Source organism: Stomoxys calcitrans, chromosome 5 (genome assembly GCF_963082655.1).
Source record: "Stomoxys calcitrans chromosome 5, idStoCalc2.1, whole genome shotgun sequence".
NCBI classification, from domain to species: Eukaryota; Metazoa; Arthropoda; class Insecta; order Diptera; family Muscidae; genus Stomoxys; species Stomoxys calcitrans.
In genome coordinates, this window is record NC_081556.1 from 147,439,978 (window position 1) to 147,459,506 (window position 19,529).

The following is a 19,529-nucleotide window of genomic DNA, read 5'->3' on the forward strand; positions in this document are numbered from 1 at the left end:
GTTTTGATATTTTAGCAATATGCATGCACTATCATTCTCTTCCACTTGAATAGGACGACAAAAGAAAAATAAAAAAGCGTCGTATTTATTATATCAATTGTTTTCCATTATTGTGTAGACCATTTTTTTAATTGAAATTCATTTTAGACAATAATATTAATTGTTAACATGTTTTTTGAATGGCTATACATATATGTATGTATGTTTGTATAGAGGAATAATCAAGAGCGCAATGAAAAGGGGGCCAAACACATGTTCGGGTGAAAATTTATTGTAACACATTCTAAAATATGAGCAGTGTATGCTTGTGATGACAAAAAAAAACAACAACATACGCTTGGCCGCTTACAATGTTTACATGTGGAAAAAATCTCTCTTCCCCTCCGTTTCTTCGTTTGTTCTTGACTACATCGATGATAAATGGCGGGCCCCCAAACGCCAAAAACAAAAAAAGTGCAAACACAATCGAATACTCAAAACATGCCGCCGTCTTCGACGTTGATTACAGATCACAAATTGTCAAAGAGAGCGAGAGAGAGAGAGACAGCGTATAACAGTTGATTAACATATGTATCTCTGAGTGTGCGAACATACATTCATACCTATACACATAAGTATTTAATTAATCTGCGCATTTTTATTGTTAACATTTGTTTTATTTTTGCGTGTATTTTTTTGTTGCTTTTGGTTTAAGGTTTCGATTATTTAGAACACATCCAAAATGGCAAAATTGTTAAATGTCTGAGTGTGTCAAAGGAAAACTAGCATAGAGTTTAGACACTTACTCATTTTGGTTAGCATGTTGAACATTGTTGGGGGTTGCCAGCATCCATGAAAAGTTTTACAATTTTTAAAATTTTCTAACATGTTGGCTGGCACAATATAATGTGAGAATATTTATTTCATAGTGGAAATTAATGTAAACAAAAATCTAAATGATAGCATACATATTTCATTACAATTTCATCGTTCATAGCGAGGGGATGCTGAAATCAGATTTTTTTTGCTTCTTTTTGCTTATATCTTAAAAAAACGTAATGGGGTAAAGTATTGGCTCTTGATTAATATTAAAATATTAGTAAAATTAATAGAGTTGTTTAAATTTTGTAAACGATTTTTTTATGAAAAGAAAGGCAAATTCCGAAGAATGCAAAATGCTGCAAAATGTTATTGGTAATGCAATGAATATTTCGAAATCTTCAACTTTTTTTACAAATTTAAAATTTTTTTCCTTACATTAATTTGTGAAATGTTAATAAAAAAATATTTTATATATCGATTATATGACATATAGATACTTGTTATACCCACCACCGAAGGATGGGCGTTTATTCATTTTGTCATTCCGTTTGCAACATATCGAAATATCCATTTCCGATCCTATAAAGTATATATATTCTTGATCAGCGTAAAAATCTAAGACGATCTAGCCATGTCCGTCTGTCTGTTGAAATCACGCTACAGTCTTTAAAAATAGAGATATTGAGCCGAAACTTTGCACAGATTCTTTTTTGTTTCATAAGCAGGTTAAGTTCGAAGATGAGCTATATTGGACTATATCTTGATATAGCCCCCATATAGACCGATCCGCCGATGTAGAGTCTTATGCCCATTAAAGCCACATTTGTTATCCGATTTTGCTGAAATTTGGGACAGTGACTTGTGCTAGGCCAGTCGACATCCTTATCCAATTTAGCCCAGATCGTTTCAGATTTGCATATAGCTGCCATATAGACCGATCTCTCGATTTTAGGTCTTGGGCCTATAAAAGGTGCATTTATTGCCCGATTTCGTCAAAATTTGGGACAGTGTGTTGAGTTAGGCCCTTCGACATCCTTCTTCAACTTGGCTCAGATCGGTCCAGATTTGGATATAGCTGTCATATAGACCGATCTCTCGATTTAAGGTCTTAGGCCCATAAAAGGTGCATTTATTGTCCGATTTCGCCGTAATTTGGGACTGTGAGTTGTGCTTGGTCCTTCGACATCGCTCTTCAATTTGGCCCAGGTTGGTTCAGATTTGGATATAGCTGATTTAAAGTCTTGGCCATATAAAAGGCATATTGATAATCCGATTTCGCTGAAATTTGACACAGTGACTTATGTTAGGCTTTTCGACATCCGTGTCGTATATGGTCAGATCGTTCTATATTTGGATATGGCTACCAAAAAGACCAATATTTTGTTCTACAAAATTGAACAATGACTTGTACTTATTAGACCTCTCAATGTCCGTGTCTAATTTGGTCCAAATCGGACCATATTTCGACAAAGCTTTATATGTATACCCGAGGTGGTGGGTATCCAAAGTTCGGCCCGGCCGAACTTAACGCTTTTTTACTTGATAGCTTTCAAATTATTAATAATATGTACAATTAAATCATAGTTGTTAAGTACATATATATTTATTTTATTTGATTTTTGCATGTTAGCAAAAATACTATTTAACTGGCAACACTGGCTGAACATGTTGTAAAAACCCCATAACAAAAATTTTGTATGTCATGCCAAACACACCAACGAAGGCAAAGCTAGAAAATAGATACCACCATGAAACAAGCACACAAACATCAAAATGCCCGCGCCAAGTTCTTTGCGTTGTGTATTCAGCATATTGTTGTTGTTTTTATTGTCGGCTGTGATCATGGCAGACATCGTGTCGCTTTATTTTTTATATGTATATTGTGCTCGTAAATTATCTCGTGACTTAATATAATGCAGCAACGGCAACAACAACAATACACCGACAAACGACATGAAAAGTGACTAATACTAAGCTGCTGTTCCTGTGGACACACTTCAACCACATACACACTATCAAGATCTAATAAAAATTGTGGCAGAATTGTTATGTGAATGATTATATTCGCGGTTCTGGGGAAATATTCCATTAACTCCAAATATATAGAGTGAAAAATGCCCCTTTTTAGGGTCGGGGTTTTTCTTTTCTTTGCACAAGTGCAATGTTTGACCGTTAGACTTCAACATTGTATACCTTGTGTGAGTGTGTCTTGTGATGTAAACACGTATATGAATGTGTTTTCAGGGCGTGCAGCAAAGATGATGGTGATTATGCATATTTTCTGCTGCTTGGGAGAATAACAATAATTAGACCGATACGGTGAATTTAACAAAAATGAATTATTTATTTCTAATTGCAGCGTGGAATATTTACCTTAGACTTTTACTCACAGCTGGGATATTCTAAGCAGAGAGGGGTATAAATTAAGAATTTTATTGCATCTGTAAACATTCCACAGCGTTGTGATTGCATATATCGCACATGCATGATGCACGCCATGAATGAAAATGCATTACACAATGTTAGAAAATCGATTTAAATGTTCGAGATACAAAAATTATACCAAATTTCCAGAAAGTAGAACCATTTTCAACTTGATACAAGTCTCATGAACACATTCGTTGCCAAAATGATGTATGATAATTTTCAATACTTTCCCACTATTTGTTGAATTAACCTTTTTTGCTTACCTGTGTTACAAAAAGGTATGACAATAAGCCTCCAGAGGCTCAAGAAGTCAAACTGGGAGATCGGTTTATATGGCGGCTATATCAGGTTATATATAGCGTTTTTGATCATACTTGGAACAGTTGTTAAAAGTCATACCAAAATGACATATGCAAATTTCAACCATATTGGATAAGAATTGCGCCCTCTAGAAGCCCAAGAAATCTAATCGGGAGATCGGTTTATATGACGCCTATACCAGGATATGGATTGATTTAGACCATACTTGACACACTTGTTGGAAGTCAAACTAAAACACTTAATGCAACATTTCGGCCAAATCGGATAAGAATTGCGATCTCTAGAAGCTTAAGAAGTCAAGACCCAAGATTGGTTTATATGGCAGTTATATCAAAACATGGACCATTTGGCCCATTTACAATCCCAACCGACCTACACTAATAAGAAGTATTTGTGCAAAATTTCAAGCGCCTAGCTTTACTCCTTTGAAACTTAGCGTGCTTCCGACAGGCGGGCGGACGGATAGGCGTGGTTAGAACGACTTAAAATGTCATGAAGATCAAGAATAAATATATACTTTGCGGGGTCTTAGTCGCATATTTCGAGGTGTTATAAACGGAATGACGAAATTAGTATACGCCCATCCTATGGTGGAGGGTATAAAAACAAATATTGCATAAACTACTTAGTAATTATATTCTGGAAATTTTAAGGATATTTTTTTATGTTTTTTATGTTTTTTTTAACATTTGAAATAGAAAATCAAAATTTCTTCCTATTCGGAAAATGTCAAAATGTACCCGTAGTGCGTATGATTGTTTTAATTAAGCAATTTATTAAGTATACGCACACATGACAACAGTGTTGCCAAATCGAAAAATCTTGGAAATAATTCTAGAGCTTTTGAACAGATAGAGATATGTCCACGAAACTCGACATAGTCAATGTTGAACTGTTTTCCAATAAGTACGGAAAAGAAGTATTTGAGAGAAAGATTCTTCGTAAAATAAAGGGACCAGTTTGCGTTAATGGAGAATATAGGCGACGTATGAGCCACGAGCTGTATGACGACGATAGCATAGTTGCACGCATCAAAATACAACGGCTGCGTTGGCTAGGTCATGTTGTCAGAATGGATGAAGAAGCTCCAGCAAAGAAATCTTTTGAAGGCAAACACGGTGGTACACGCAAACCGGGAAGACCAAAAGCCCGATGGAAAGATCAAGTGGTAGGAGACACCTCGAAACTTGGTGTCAGAGATTTTAGAATGAGCGCAGAAGATCGAGGCGCTTGGAACGCCATTCGGCTAGTGAAACAACTGTTCTGTCATAGTCAATTAATGTAAAGTAAGTGGGTCCAGAGCCTAATGCATGGGACTTGGAAGTTGGTAACCTCGAGCATGACATTTTCTGAATTGCTACAAATGTCTGGAAACGACTGGAGTATTTCTAACGCTTTATGAGTTATTGGACTTTCAATAAATTTTTTTGAAAATTTTAGTCAAGGTATCGTCATGATTTTTCACATGAATTGATTTGACTACATATCCAATGCTTTATTTTCCAATTAGTATTAATCTCATCTAGAAATAAAGAGCTATGACGATTAAAGTCCAAAAAGGGAATTGATGATAGATTAAGTAATAATTAAAAGAGTAAACAAAAACGAACATGACCCTAACCTACGAAAAAATTAAGAAACTAGTGTCCCTTGTCTAAAATAAAAAGGCGAATGCCATATGTTTAATACCGTTACTTAACATTAACCGTGTATTGCTGTAAATCAATTTAAACACAGACCCTAAAAGACCTTTTAAAGGATTTATCCACCTACATGGTTATGTATGCCCGGATCATATGTTCATTGCCACTGACGTACAAACTTAAATGAATATTTGCCATATAAAAGCTGTTGGTGTTGTTGTACTTTTGGTTTAGAGGGCGTATATTGAATGTTGGAAATATGTTTTTTTTTAATTTTTTCCTTAGCTTAACAACAGTTAACAGTGAGTGTTAAAAAAAGAAATTATATGCTGCATATCAATTTTCAACAGAGACCGCAAAGGCACTTACACACGCACTCTTACATTGAAAAAGTCAAGAGAAAAAGTTGTGTTACTAATTGGCATCGAATTTCAAAATTTATGACTTCTTATTTTATTATGAGAACGATGATGATGATGATGATAATGTTGGTAGTGCTGGCGGTGGCATAAGAAAATATTTATTTTTAACCTTTGTCTGCTGTATCCGCAGGCATGCATGCAACATTCATGCATATGCACATATATATTGACACGCTGTACGCCACGCATTTGCTTTGGGTCTTTCCTTCCTCTTTTTCTATTGGCTATGAATCATACATTTTCACTCGCCTGTGCAAAGTTGCCGGCCGGCTTTAAAAGTGGCAGAAAAAACATAAATTAGTTATATTGAGAGATTTCTGGGGAAGATCTCAATAAGCAGACACAGATATTTGACCACATGGCCAACTACCATCGCGGCAATGTAAACACATTTAGATAGGTGTTGCTTCGCATGAAAATTTGTTAAAAAAGCATGAAATCACTTAAATATTTGCGGTGATATTTGGCCAAGCAAAGAACAAGTTTAAATATGATTCCCCTCGACCACTTACTAACACACTAAATGGTTCCAGCTGTGACCAAAGCTAATGCAGTGTATCCGTTTGCTTTTGTCTGACAATATCACGATGAAGGCTACGACGTTGTGGTGTCGTCTTCTTTCTCTGTGGCTATTCTTCTTGCAACGATAATGTGGCTACAAACTTGGACCGGGAAATACGTGACATACCTACAAACAAAATTTATTCTTGCCGCACAATATGTTAATTTGTTTTTAGTGTGGCAAGAAGACCGACAGACAGATCGACCATATTGAATGGAGGTTTTTGAGCCACCTCCTCTACTCTTTAAATGAGTCGAAGGCATTCACACTTTGGTTTTATGGAGTGTTGATTATTGATCACTCATAAAATGTATGACTAATTGCAAGCTATCTACAAACGAATAGATATGAGCGTTAGGGATATGGGAAGTTAAATTGAATAAAATTGGTCATCCAATAAGGAATAAAAAAAAATGTATTCAAGAATATAAAGACAACAACTAAAAAACGTCAATGTTCCCTCAATGAAAGAAAGAGAGGGAGAAATAGCGTACATCATGTAGAAAAAATAAAGTAATGGAAAGAAGTGAATGTGAGCCAATTAAAGGATTCAGGTGCCAGAAGTAAGTCTGAAAAAAGCATAGGGGTGAAGAAAAGCATAAACGTCGATGACTTTTGCTTTGCGACTTTATCTATATCGGCACTGCATAAGCCAAAGAAAACCACATCAGTTTTGAGATCACGAGGAGAATAATATTGGCCAATAGATGGTAGGAAATTAAATTAAATTCACATCTAGATAAACTTCCATAAATCATAGGGAGCAGAAGAATGAGTACATGCGTATAAGCTACATATACTTCAAAATTAGGGGGGGGGGGGGGGGGGGTGCAAGACATCTCCAAACTGATTGACATAAACTGTTAGGGTTTAAATGTAGTTTTTAAAACCGCCACCATAGGATAGGGGGTATACTAACTTCGTCATTCCGTTTGTAACACCTCGAAATATGCGTCTAAGACCCTATAAAGTATATATATTCTTGATCATCATGACATTTTAGGTCGATTGGGATTGTAAATGGGCCAAATCGGTCCATGTTTTGAAATAGCTGCCATATAAACCGATCTTGGGCCTTGACTTCTTGAGCTTCTAGAATGCGCAATGCTTATCCGATTTGGCTGAAATTTTGCACGTTTGGTATCACATTCGACAATTGTGCCAGGTATGGTCTAAATCGGTATATAACCTGATATAGCTGCCTTATAAACCGATCTCCCGAATAGACTTATTGAGGCTCTAGAGAGCGCAATTCTTATCCGATTTGGCTGAAAGTGTTTTATTTTGACTTCCAACAACTGTGTTAAGTATGGTCGAAATCAGTCTATATCCTGATATAGCCGCCATATAAACCGATCTTCCGATTAGACTTCTTGGGCTTCTAGAGGGCAAAATTCTTATCCAATATGGTTGAAATTTGGCTTATGTCGTTTTGGTATGACTAACAACTACTGATCTAAGTATGGTCCAAATCGGTATATAACCTGATAAAGCTGCCATATAAACCGATCTCCCAGTTTGAGCCTCTGGAGGGCGCAATTATTACTCGATTTGCCTGAATTTTTGGAGGTGGCGTTTTTCCATGACTGTTTCGGCCTAGCCGAACTTCGCACACTTTTACTTGTTTTGATATGATTTTTTGCTATCCCAAAGCTGACGCTACTAATGTTGCTTAAAAGTTCGCAGACCACTGGAAGCAAGTATGCTTCCATATTTTTTTTAAATATGTAGGTCATGGCAATTAGAAGACATAAAAAATGCAACGTTTAAAATTTCAGCCCAATAACTGCCCCCTAGAGCTTTGGGCCCTATTGAAGCTTTATAAGGTTCTGAATCCATTTGGACTATAATTCGCATAGTTGTTGTTTTAAGTGAAAACAAAACACCTTATGCAAAATTTCAGCCCAATCGGATAAGAATTGCGCCCTCTAGAGGCTCAAGTAGTCAATATCCGAGATCTGTTTATATGGCAGCTATATCAGGTTATAAACCTATTTGTACCATTATCGGCACAGTAATTGGAAGTCAACACAAAAGACCTCATGCGAAATTTCAGCCGAATCGGTAACGAACTGCGCCCTCTAGAGGCTCAAGAAGTAAAAATCTGATACCAAGTGGCCATTAGTATTTGTGCAAAATTTCAAGTACCTTGCTTTACCCCTTAGAAAAATGGCGTGCTTTCGATAGACAGACAGACGGACGGACATGGCTAAATCAACTTGAAATGTCAAAAGGATCAAGAATCTGTATACTTTGTTGGGTCTCTGATCAATATTTCCATTTGTTTCAAACGTAATAATGGAGGGTATACAAATTTGATAGTACGAAGCTAAAGTACAAATAAAATATACATGCATGCGCGAAATATAATTTATATCTTATTGTCATGCTTATAATGAAGATGGATATTGTCATTGTCGTCATCATCATTATCATGGCCTCCACTGCAATTATATCCTATGCAGCCATTTATATTTAAAAGTGGTTAATAAATAAAAAAATGTGGCCAGTGCGATTAGTTGATACCACATTATTACTTCCTACTCTTACATGGTAAAATAGTTTTTGTGTCGACAAATGTTGCAGTTAGTTGTTTTTGTCTCATTTTCGTTTTCGTCTAAGCTCAGCTTTTTCTGCTTGTATCACTATTTTCTGAAAATTAAATTTTTGTAAAATTTTCTTTTTTTGTAGAGGCTTTTGACAAAAATTTACTTTTTTATACCGCAGATTTAGCAAGTTGCGTCCAAATTTTATGTTCAGCAACAATTTCACATAAACCACATTCCTATTCTTTTGCATATCGTGCATGATAATAGCTGGCAACAATGTAGTATTGGGTTATGGGAAAGCCCACTTGTCAAATAAAACAAGCTTTAAAATTGGGTTGTTATATTTGTGCGCGTTGCATACAAGTACACACAAGTAGTTAACTGGTACGTATTGGTGTATACATTCACATATAAACCTATGACTTGGTTAACTCCATCCAATTATTGTTGCATATATATTGCATTGCCAAGTATGTGGCATGTTTGTTCGTTTTGCATAAAATTAATTGTCGTTTTAATTGCATCATGACGTTGATGAAATAGCACTTTCCGCATGTGATAGCTATCACTAGCATTGCAGTAAACAACAAAATGCTACAACAATTGCAACCACCGTTCATGACGTGCTGCCAACAGCAACACACAGTGCACATTGTTGGATCATCATAGCCGTAGATCAGGGGCCTATATGTCACTAGCCCATACTAAATGCATAATAATAAGCATGCAGGTCCTTCTCCCCTGTTTACTCGCACGTTACACTAATATGTATATATTTTCAAAATAACTTTCATCATGAAAGCTGTCACCCGCGTCAAAACCATTTGGTCTTTGTTGAAATGCAAGTAACAGCAACAAAAAAAAAAAAAAAAAATAGCAACTCACAGCAAAAGAAAAGTTTGTCTAAAAGCCTGATATCTACATTGGGGGTTGATTGATTCGGTATCATAACACATTTCAATTAAGTCCTGATTATGTAGGCAATTAATCGAAGCTAAGTGTTAACTATGCCACATGACAGGTAAAAAGTTGAAAAAAAAAAAATAATATTTTGCTTAGTCAGATTAATCTGTTTTGCTTTCGCTATTGTTGTGGAAAATTCATTTACCGGAAATTGCTTGTACCAACACAATCCTGCTCTCAAATGTATCTATTTGCTCTTTGCAGTCTTTAGCATAAAACAAGTGCTAAGTTCGGCCGGGCCGAATCTTACATACCCTTCACCATGGATCGCATTTGTCAAATTCTATGCGCGGTATCTCTTTTTAGGCAAACAAAGAATATTGAATAAGAACTGTTGTGCTATTGGAGCTATATCAAGTTATAGTCCGGTTCGGACCATAAAGGAATGCCGAACATTGTAGAAGTCATTGTGTAATAATTTACTTTATTCGGATAAGAATTGCGCATTGTAGGGGCTCAAGAAGCAAAATCGGGAGATAGGTTTATATGGGAGCTGTATCAAGCTATTGATCGATTCAGACCATATGAGATACGTATGTTGAAAGTCATTAGAGAAGCTGTTGTACAAAATTTCTGCCAAATCGGATGAGAATTGCCCCCTCTAGAGGCTCCAGAAGTCAAGATCCCACATCGGTATATATGGCAGCTATATCAGATTATGTACCGATTTGCGCCATACTTAGCACAGTTATTGGAAGTGATACCAAAACACTAAGTGAAAAATTTAAGTCAAATCGGATGAGAATTGCGCCCTCTAGAGGCTCAAGAAAATCAAGACCCAAAATCGGGTTATATGGCAGCTATATCAAAATACCGATTTGGCCCATTTACGATCACAACCGACCTACACTAATAAAAAGTATTTGTGGAAAATTTCAAGCTGCTAGCTTTACTCCTTCGAAACTTAGCGTGCTTTCGACAGACAGATGGACGGGCGGATAGACGGACGGACATGGTTAGATCGACTTAAAATGATATGACGATCCAGAATATATATACTTTAAGGGATCTCAGACGCATACTTCGAGGTGTTACAAACAGAATGACGAAATTAGTATACCCCCATCCTATGGTGGAGGGTATAAAAATCATTTTCATTTGATCATGCATTCATTCCATTTATAATTTTGTATAACAAATTTTCACAGTTATCCATGTGAAAAGAGAAACAGAAAACCAGCGCTGTTGATGAACTGCAATACCGAGACGATTGTTGCTAGGTTCTAAGCAAGGCTGATTTATATAAGGTAGTAAAATCACTTGTTTAATAATTTGCAATAATCGGCAAAGATAAGTGTTGGGGTTTAGAACGAGGGAATCGGAACGAAATCTGCGTAGTGAGGAAGAAACAAATGGTGCTTTGTACCGATGTCTGTAATGGTTGTTGACTGTAGGTGCGGGTGTTGGTCTTTGATATCAACTCCGAAAGCAACAGGGGCTTCAATGGTAGAGAATGGATTTAAGGATGGAGGTTTTTGCCAAACATAACATCTTATAGAAAGAGAGGTTATGGGAAATAATAGGAAAACAAAGAAAGAGTGTGGGAGTTAGATTTTAAGTATGGTTTTATTGGGTAAACCTTATGTGCTCACCGTTGTATAGCTAAGAAGTAATTGGGTCAAGTTGTTCTTCATGACTTGTCAAGATTGTTAATTCACAATAGTGCACAATGGTCTTAAAACTATTGAGTAAGTTAGTTAAATATGTTATGTATGTAAGTCTAAACTCGTAAGTTTAGACAATGAGATATTAGCACTAGTCAATATTTTGGACAAAATCCAACAAAATCAGATAATTTCCATCCATTTGTGAAATGTTTTTAAAGTCATGTCTGTGTTTGATTGCGCTGCAAAACTAGTAACACTTTGACATTAACTGATAGTGATCATCAGTTCAGAAGTGCAAAACTAGTAACACTTTGACATTAACTGATAGTGATCATCAGTTCAGAATACACCCAGAGAAATTTGTTAGTTAAAAAAGCCAAAGTGTTTGCTGAAACAGCAGAAAGTCTGCTGAAAATGGGACAGCAGTAATTTTTTGCTGAAACAGCAAACATTTTGTGCTGTTTTCAGATGGTAAAAATACTTCAAACATTTGTATGTTGCATCTCATATTTTATTTCTAGAGGTATATAGTGTAAGTTTTATTTTAACTTCTACTCACACTATTAAATAAAAAATTTTCCCCTAAAATGACTAAAAATGTTTATAGCAAATAAGAAATGTTTTGATATTTTTTTCGAAGTTCATAAACTCCAAAAAATTTCCTTTAATATTTAAACAATTGTAATTTAAAATCAGCAGACAGTGTTTGCTGATATCAGCAAACTTATTTCTATGGGTGTAGAAAAGAATCTCTTCGAGCTATTCAATACCAAATATGGTTTAATACAGGAGACAGCCTTTAATGTTATCTTTTAACATTGAACAAAAATAAAAAGTTTAAGGCACCAACAACATGCGAGCGAATATAGAAAACCCCAAGAAACTACTGAATGTGACTATGACTTTGAAATATTCAGCGACTACATATTCTTCTCTACCGACATAAACAAATCGAATGACATTAGTTGTAAAACAAAAGAAAAAAGGAGCAATACCACCTTTCAACAGCCAAAAATCATGCATAACAAGATATGGATACTTAATATGATCTTAAATGGAAGAAGCATGAAGCAGAAGCCAAAGCATAGTATTTGTAAAAGCAAATGAGGCACTGCTGGGTGTATTCAAGAAAAGAGTCCTCCGTAAAGTACATGTACAAAACTGTGTTTACGGAGAATATTTTTGTCGTATGAGCCACAAGCAGTCATTAAAACGCCGTCATAGTTATCCCGGCACTGGGATAACTTTTACTGGGAGCGTCCACAGGTTACGAATAGTGGAATGCTCCTTACGGAGTAGTTGAAACTGCAGTTGCGGACAAGCAGCGGTATCGAGTGGAGAGTCTCAGTGAGTGGCCGGGTGGTACCGACTCTTGCTTAAATACTAAGTTCCTATGATGCTTGATACGACAAGGCGAGTCATTGGCGCCTTTAAAAAACCATTGGCCATTATGTTTCTGCGGGTATCGGTTGTATATATCGAAACGAGCTTGCTCGCATATAAAAGCTTGATGAAGATCGCCACCTCCGCAGGAAAATGTGGCTACAACAACATAAGAAAGTTGTTAGAATGCACGAAGTCTTTCCATATCGTGGTCGTGAAATTTGCAGCTATTGATTTCATATATGAATCTAAGGTTTAATTGAAAATATAGAAAGGGCGCCTATACAAAATTTAAAAAAAAATAAATATGGTCTAGGGCATTATTGTGCAGTGGTAATCGACCACCATCATTGATGTGACCAAAAAAAGTCAGGGAATAAATGTCATCAAAGATTACCAGAATTGTCTGTTTGCACCATATTTTCTCTTGAAAATAATCATATAAAAGATTATCACTTTATATTTCACAGATAACATACGGGGAATCCAATGTTTGTGCTCTCACTTCACACAGATAACATTTACGATAATTTGGAAACAGTGAGATGAAGATTCTTCAGTAAAGTGAAGCTTGGCAGCAGGCGAAATGAAATCATCACTACAAAAATCTGTTAAAAATAGACTATTACGTTTCTAATAAAATATGCGCAAAATAATTTCATTTGAAAAAAAAAAAAAAAACACAAAACTAAAAACAAACCAATCCAGCACGACTCCTCATAAAGCAACATCGATTCTTAATTTGAATTGAAAAAAGGAACTACGATGGTTTTGACTGCTGTATGGTAATGGTTCGCAATTGACTTGGGTATTGATGATAAATTGATACCAAATCATAACTATCGATATCATCAACACCAATGGCGAGATGCATACAAAAACAAAAATACAACAACTACCATCGATATAACATAAAACACATCAAATTAAAAACGTTCACCGACAATCATCAATGATGATGCTGACTGATGATGTTGTTGGTTGCTGATCAATTGCAAAAAGGATCCATTTGCCGACAATCACATAAATTGGCAACTAATCAAGACAATAAATTCCAAATTCTTAAGCACATACACAGACACACACTTTGATATGTTCGGATGTCGCGTTTGTTCTCAAAATACACACCCTCTTTTATGCAAGCCATTATGGGAGAAGAGCATATACACAGTGAAAAAAGTTGATAAAATCAAAGGATAGATCCAGTTATTATACCACAGTAAAAATAGTAAGTAGTATAATTTTCTGTTACTACCTATGAAACAATCAACCTTTCAATTCTAATTTGTTTTACCGACAATTCTGTTTAGATAATAGATCCCAAAAACAAAACCTTTTCTGACCGGCACACAGAAGCCTTAACAAAGGTGTTCTACTTTTCTCGCCATCGTTAATACCACAGAAATCGTTATACACCATCCTTCGTCTATCTTCTGACATCTGCTTTAGCCAGCTACTAAAAAATGATACACATAAACTTAGAGTGTGACCAGCTTTAAAATTGTAATCACCTAATATTTTGCCCTATTAAAAACTTGCCTGCTCTACAAACCTTCGAAATGTTCTTATGGCTCGGCAGTTACGACAGCTTTACAATTGTAGATCAAGTGAGCCATTCTTATGCGATATTGTGTTTTGTTTTAAAGCTATTTTGGAAGGAACTTTGCTGACACACCCTTCAAGCCTCGATCATTGCAAAAATATTAAGACAAGAGTTAAGCTATATGCCAACATTCTCCAATATGATTCTTCAAGCTTCGATGGTCAAATATTTTCAACCCAATTAAAAAGCACACATGGCTGAAGAAGTTTAAGTCACTTGTGTCTAACTGTTATCTTTAAGTTCTTTGTCTAAAAAAGCAATTCCATTTTTATACCTTACACCAGCACTTTGGTACAGGGTATTATACGTTTGTGCATTTGTTTGTAACGCTAAGAAGGAGAAGAGATAGACCCATTGGTAAGTATACCGATCGACTCAGAATCACTTTCTGATTCGATTTAGCCATGTCCGTCTATCCGAGTCCATGTATTCTTGTAATCAAAGTGCAGGTCGTATTTGTTGTCCAATCATCACGAAATTTTGCACATATCACTTTTTTGGCCCAGATTTAGATATAGCTCCCATATATATATGTATCCCCCGATTTGAACTTAAATGGCCGTAGTAGCTTCAATTTTCAACCGATCTGCACAAAATTTGGCACGAATGTTTTGTTACTGATCTTAACATATGTGCAAGATTTCACAAAAATCGGTTCAGATTTAGATATAGCTCCCATATATATGTATCACCCGATTTGCACTTAAATGGTCGTAGTAGCTACAATTTTCAACCGATCTGCACAAAACTTTGCACGGACAGCTTTGTTACTGTTTGCGAGATTTCATCGAAATCGATTTGGATGTAGCACCCATACATATTTATCGTAGGATTTGCACTTATATGGCCGCAGTAACAACAATTTTCAAACGATCCGTTTGAAAGTCGGTTCAGATTTAGATATAGCTCTCATATACATATACACGGTTCAGATTTAGATATAGCTCTCATACACATATATATTTATATATTGCACGAATTTATAATTGTAGGGTGGGTGTAGGGTATTATATAGTCGGCTCCGCCCGACTTTTGCATTTCCTCACTGGTTTATACATTTTACCGGTCCAAATCTTTTTCATATGGAGTTTGACTGTTATTCACGTGATAAGACGATCAGGTGGAACTAAATAGCTTATCTATTGCTGTGTGCGAATTTCTAAAAATCAGCATAGTTATGGCTTTTTCCAAAGTTAATTTAAAAAAAAAGTTCAATATTTAATTGAAATGCGTTTAATGCGTTACGTTCCCGTATGGGACGTTTAACCGCAAGTAGGTATCCCCACCTTAAGGCTTGGTACTCTGTACGGCTTATTAAATAAACAACTGTCAAACTCTTTAAAAAAATTAGAAATGAAAAATGTAAAAAAACTTTTTACTCGAAGATAAAATAGAAAATTTAATTAGGTTTGACAAAAATAAAACTATTTTGTTAAAGTTTTTCACAACTATTCCGCATGCAGAACGGCTGAAAAAAATCACAAATGGGAGAAAACCTAAACAAAGAATGAATCCTAAAAGATAACAAGTTGACATCCTCAATCCGTAAATACTGTTAAAAATTCAAAAAAAAAATTATGTTGGCTGATCGCTTTCCGCAAACTTTTTTTAGTGAATCCTCTATATTACGTTTACACTGTTGATTAAAATGTGTTGTGTGGCTCTTTCGTCAAGAAACACAAATTCATGGTGTGTTGGTCCACTATATTTTATAAACACATGGCCACGTTCGGCACATTTAGCGGCAAACTATGGTTCGGTTTTTTTGGAATATGTTAGCAGAAGTGTAGAGATAACAACAGAAACCCGTAGAAAATCTTTTTCATATGAAAAATAGAGAAAATTAGAATCAAAATGGTTTTGATAATTTTTTCCCATGTATATCTACAACCGACGCCGGCGACAACGATAAATTATGATGGGGACTATTAAAAAAATCACTTTTTGCGCACTGTTTTTCATATTCTAAGAATTTGGGTTTTTTTAAATAAATACCTACTGTCTCCCTTGCCCTCATGCCATGAACGTGTTTGGCTGGCGCTGACTTGATTAATCGAAAATAAATTCAAAACACATAAATTTGCCCGTTGGGGGCTTGTCACTTTTTTTGGGAAATTTGTTTTAACACTTCACTGACGTTTTAATAATACATACATACATTAACATTATTTCAATTTAAATGCACACACTCACATAGCGACACTTCTCGGTAAATTGGCAACTTTTAGGAAACACTCTCAGTAATATTGATCAATTTATCAGCATCGTAAATCAACCAATCGAATGACACGAGCTGCAAACCCGCCCAAAAAAAAAACCACAATGACCGACAAACAAATGCCCATACCCATACAATTCCTTTGAATTAAAAACAAAACAGTTACTGCATTGCTTCCATTTTTAGCATGCCATGTGAGTGATAAAGTTGAAAAAATGGGTTTCAAACTCACCACAAAGAAAATCCTTTCCACCTCCAACCAACCAGCTGTTTGTTCTCCAACAAAAACGAGCAACAAAGTAATTCGGCCAAAAATGCTGTCTTTAGTGTCTAAAGTAGGTGGGGTAGATATCGTTTGAATACGAAGTAAATCAATCAAATAAGGCGGTGTGTGCTTAACCGCTTAACCCCTTCGATTGAAATTAAAATTAGTACTAAATTAGAATTAGAACTAGCCAATAGACTTGGCTATATATTCAGCCGACGCTAACAGTGACTCTCAGCATCTTAATGAGATTAGTCAGATTGTGGGTATGTTTGTTTGCTTGCGAGTCTGCTGTCTGATTGTTTGATCGTTTGGTGATAATGGTAGCCAACAGCAATGGCAAAATCAGCGGCACAAGTACGCTCAACATTTATAGACGCAAGAAAACAACGAAGCTAACAAGGGTAGGGATTTTAATAGCTAACCAGGGTAGGGATTTTAAAACTTTTTAAAATATGAATTTTTAAACAGTATGCAAATGCAAATTTGCCCATGGACATTCCGTTATGGGCACTGGGACAAACCTCTCACAAATCAATGAGCGATGCCCAATTCAATTTTAAACTCAATGATAAGGGACCTTCTTCTTATAGCCAAGTCCTAATGGCGTGCCCCAGAGCGACACCTCTTTGGGTAAAAGTTTTTACACGGCAAAGTACCTCACAAATGTCGCCAGCATTAGGAGGTTATCTCCTCCTAATGCTGACAAATTTTCTGATTTTCCTGGCGTTCGGCGTCACATGCTTACCTTTGCTTAGCGGACATGCTTACCTTTGCTTAGCAGTATAAAACCGAGTAAAATAAAACAAATAATAATCTAGACCCGAATTTATTAATATGCACAAGGTTGAGTCACTTGCGAAAACATAAAGTGGATAGGCCCCATGAACATCATCAAGATTGTCAAAATCTGCCTATTGTGAATGTTAACAAATTTCAGTAATATTTTTCTTCTTTGACAAAATGCAGCATATTGTACATGCATGCATTATTTTGCCTTTTCAATTCACAGTTTTTTAAAATTCGATCTAAAATATTTAAATATTGTGCAATGTGAACGAGTTCACATTGCAAACAAGCAAGAAAGCTTAATGACGAAAATTCAAAAAATTGTATGTCGGCTGATCGCTAAATCTAAACAATCTTAAAGCAGTACTTGGTCTTGACATTAGAAAAATGTCGATCATTTGGGATTGCATATGTACCATATCGGTTTATATTTGGATAAAACTCCTTTATAAACCTCTTATCTCATGTTACTCACCCTGATTTCACCCCGAAAAGTTTTAAACATTATAATCTGATTTTAAGGAACCTTAACCTAAGACTAATAACTGAAATTGATTAAAAAATACTCTTATTGCGAGAAATCCTCTTTCACCCGTTTCGCTTTGGTATTTACCAACTGTAAAACTGAAACGATTCAATTGTAAAATAAAACGCTTTAAAATTTTGTAAAGCGTAAAGTTGCATGTTTTGGCAAAATGAGAAGAGCGCCTTTCTAAAAAGTTGTCCTTTTGATATTTTCGGAATCATTTATAACCAAAAAATAAATCCTCAAAAATTGTTACAATATAAATTTACCAAAAAGTTTCATGGCGATTGATATTAGTGCAAAAAATTGCGTGCCCTATTCTTAGTTTGTAAATTTTGCTCCTCAAGATAAATCTCAGCCAAACTGAATTACGAGCACAAATCTTAGCGTCATACCCCTATTATCTCTCTGAATACACACAGCCATACATACATACAGTTTTTACAATATCACCTTAAAACGCTGAATAAAAGTAATCGAACGATAGCCACAAACTATACGAAGAAGAAAATCGTCATCCACAAAGAACCGATGTCTGTCTAATGTAAAAGTATGTGTGCTTGTGCTCGAATGCTATAAACTCAGCTATCAGCGCTATTACCAACCGACCAACGACATAGACGAACGACGACAGAAAGTCTAGCATGTTTGCCCATGCATACGTACAAGAGATTGAAAGAATAAATAATCGCCATGTACAGCATGACGAGGTTCAGTAGTAGGTTGTAGCAGAACTTGTAGATTTGTAAAATATGTAAATATAAAAAACTGGCATACATAATGGTAGAATAATCTAGAATGACTTGATGTAAGGGATTGACTGTATCTGGAATTGACATGATATCCCGTTAAAAAGAGTTACACATACATCATATGTTTTGCAGGAACGTTCATCTGTCAAAGCCTCGATTGTTGCCACTTTAATGAAACTTGCCATACCATCCATTAGGGGAAAAATATTTTCTTCTCCCCAAAATGGCAAAAAGCTCATGTGATGCAATCTCTAAGTTAAGCTTCACCAACATCCCATAATGTATTTGTTCCTTAAACAAAAACAACAGCATTGGGAAAAATGCACCTGAAATGTCATTGATTTTATGAGATCTTTATAACACTCCATTAATAACTGTAACGGGCAATCATCCTCCTTTATTGTCATAAAAAATAGCGCAACCTGTTAATCACAAAAGTCCATAAAAGACTATCTACCATGCACACACACACACAACATATACCAAAGAATAAGAGTAAAAGTTGAACATTGTGACGGAAAACTGGCTTGTGCAACTGCTGAATACTTTAAAGAACTGAACTCGGTTGGTAGGACCTTTTATAGAGCTTTGAATGGGTTGTTGGCGTTTTTATTGCATCTCAATGGAAGTCATTCAGAAAGCTTTGGTGGGCATTAGCCAAGCAATGCAACAACTCGGTAGTCATTGGGCGAAGCATT

The 19,529-nt window shown here is 35.7% G+C and overlaps 1 protein-coding gene across 4 annotated transcripts in view; it reads right to left on the reverse strand.

Moving 5' to 3' along the window:
* LOC106085184 (ion transport peptide) overlaps positions 1-19,529 on the reverse strand; it is a 124,476-nt gene that overhangs the window by 19,759 nt on the left and 85,188 nt on the right. Inside the window, exon 1 of one of the 4 annotated variants that reach the window (XM_059368723.1) lies at positions 16,732-16,941. The exons of the other annotated variants lie outside the window; for them this stretch is intronic. The gene's annotated coding sequence lies outside the window, so the exon portion shown is untranslated. Of the gene's footprint in view, positions 1-16,731; positions 16,942-19,529 lie in introns of those variants that run through there. 4 annotated transcript variants of the gene reach the window in all.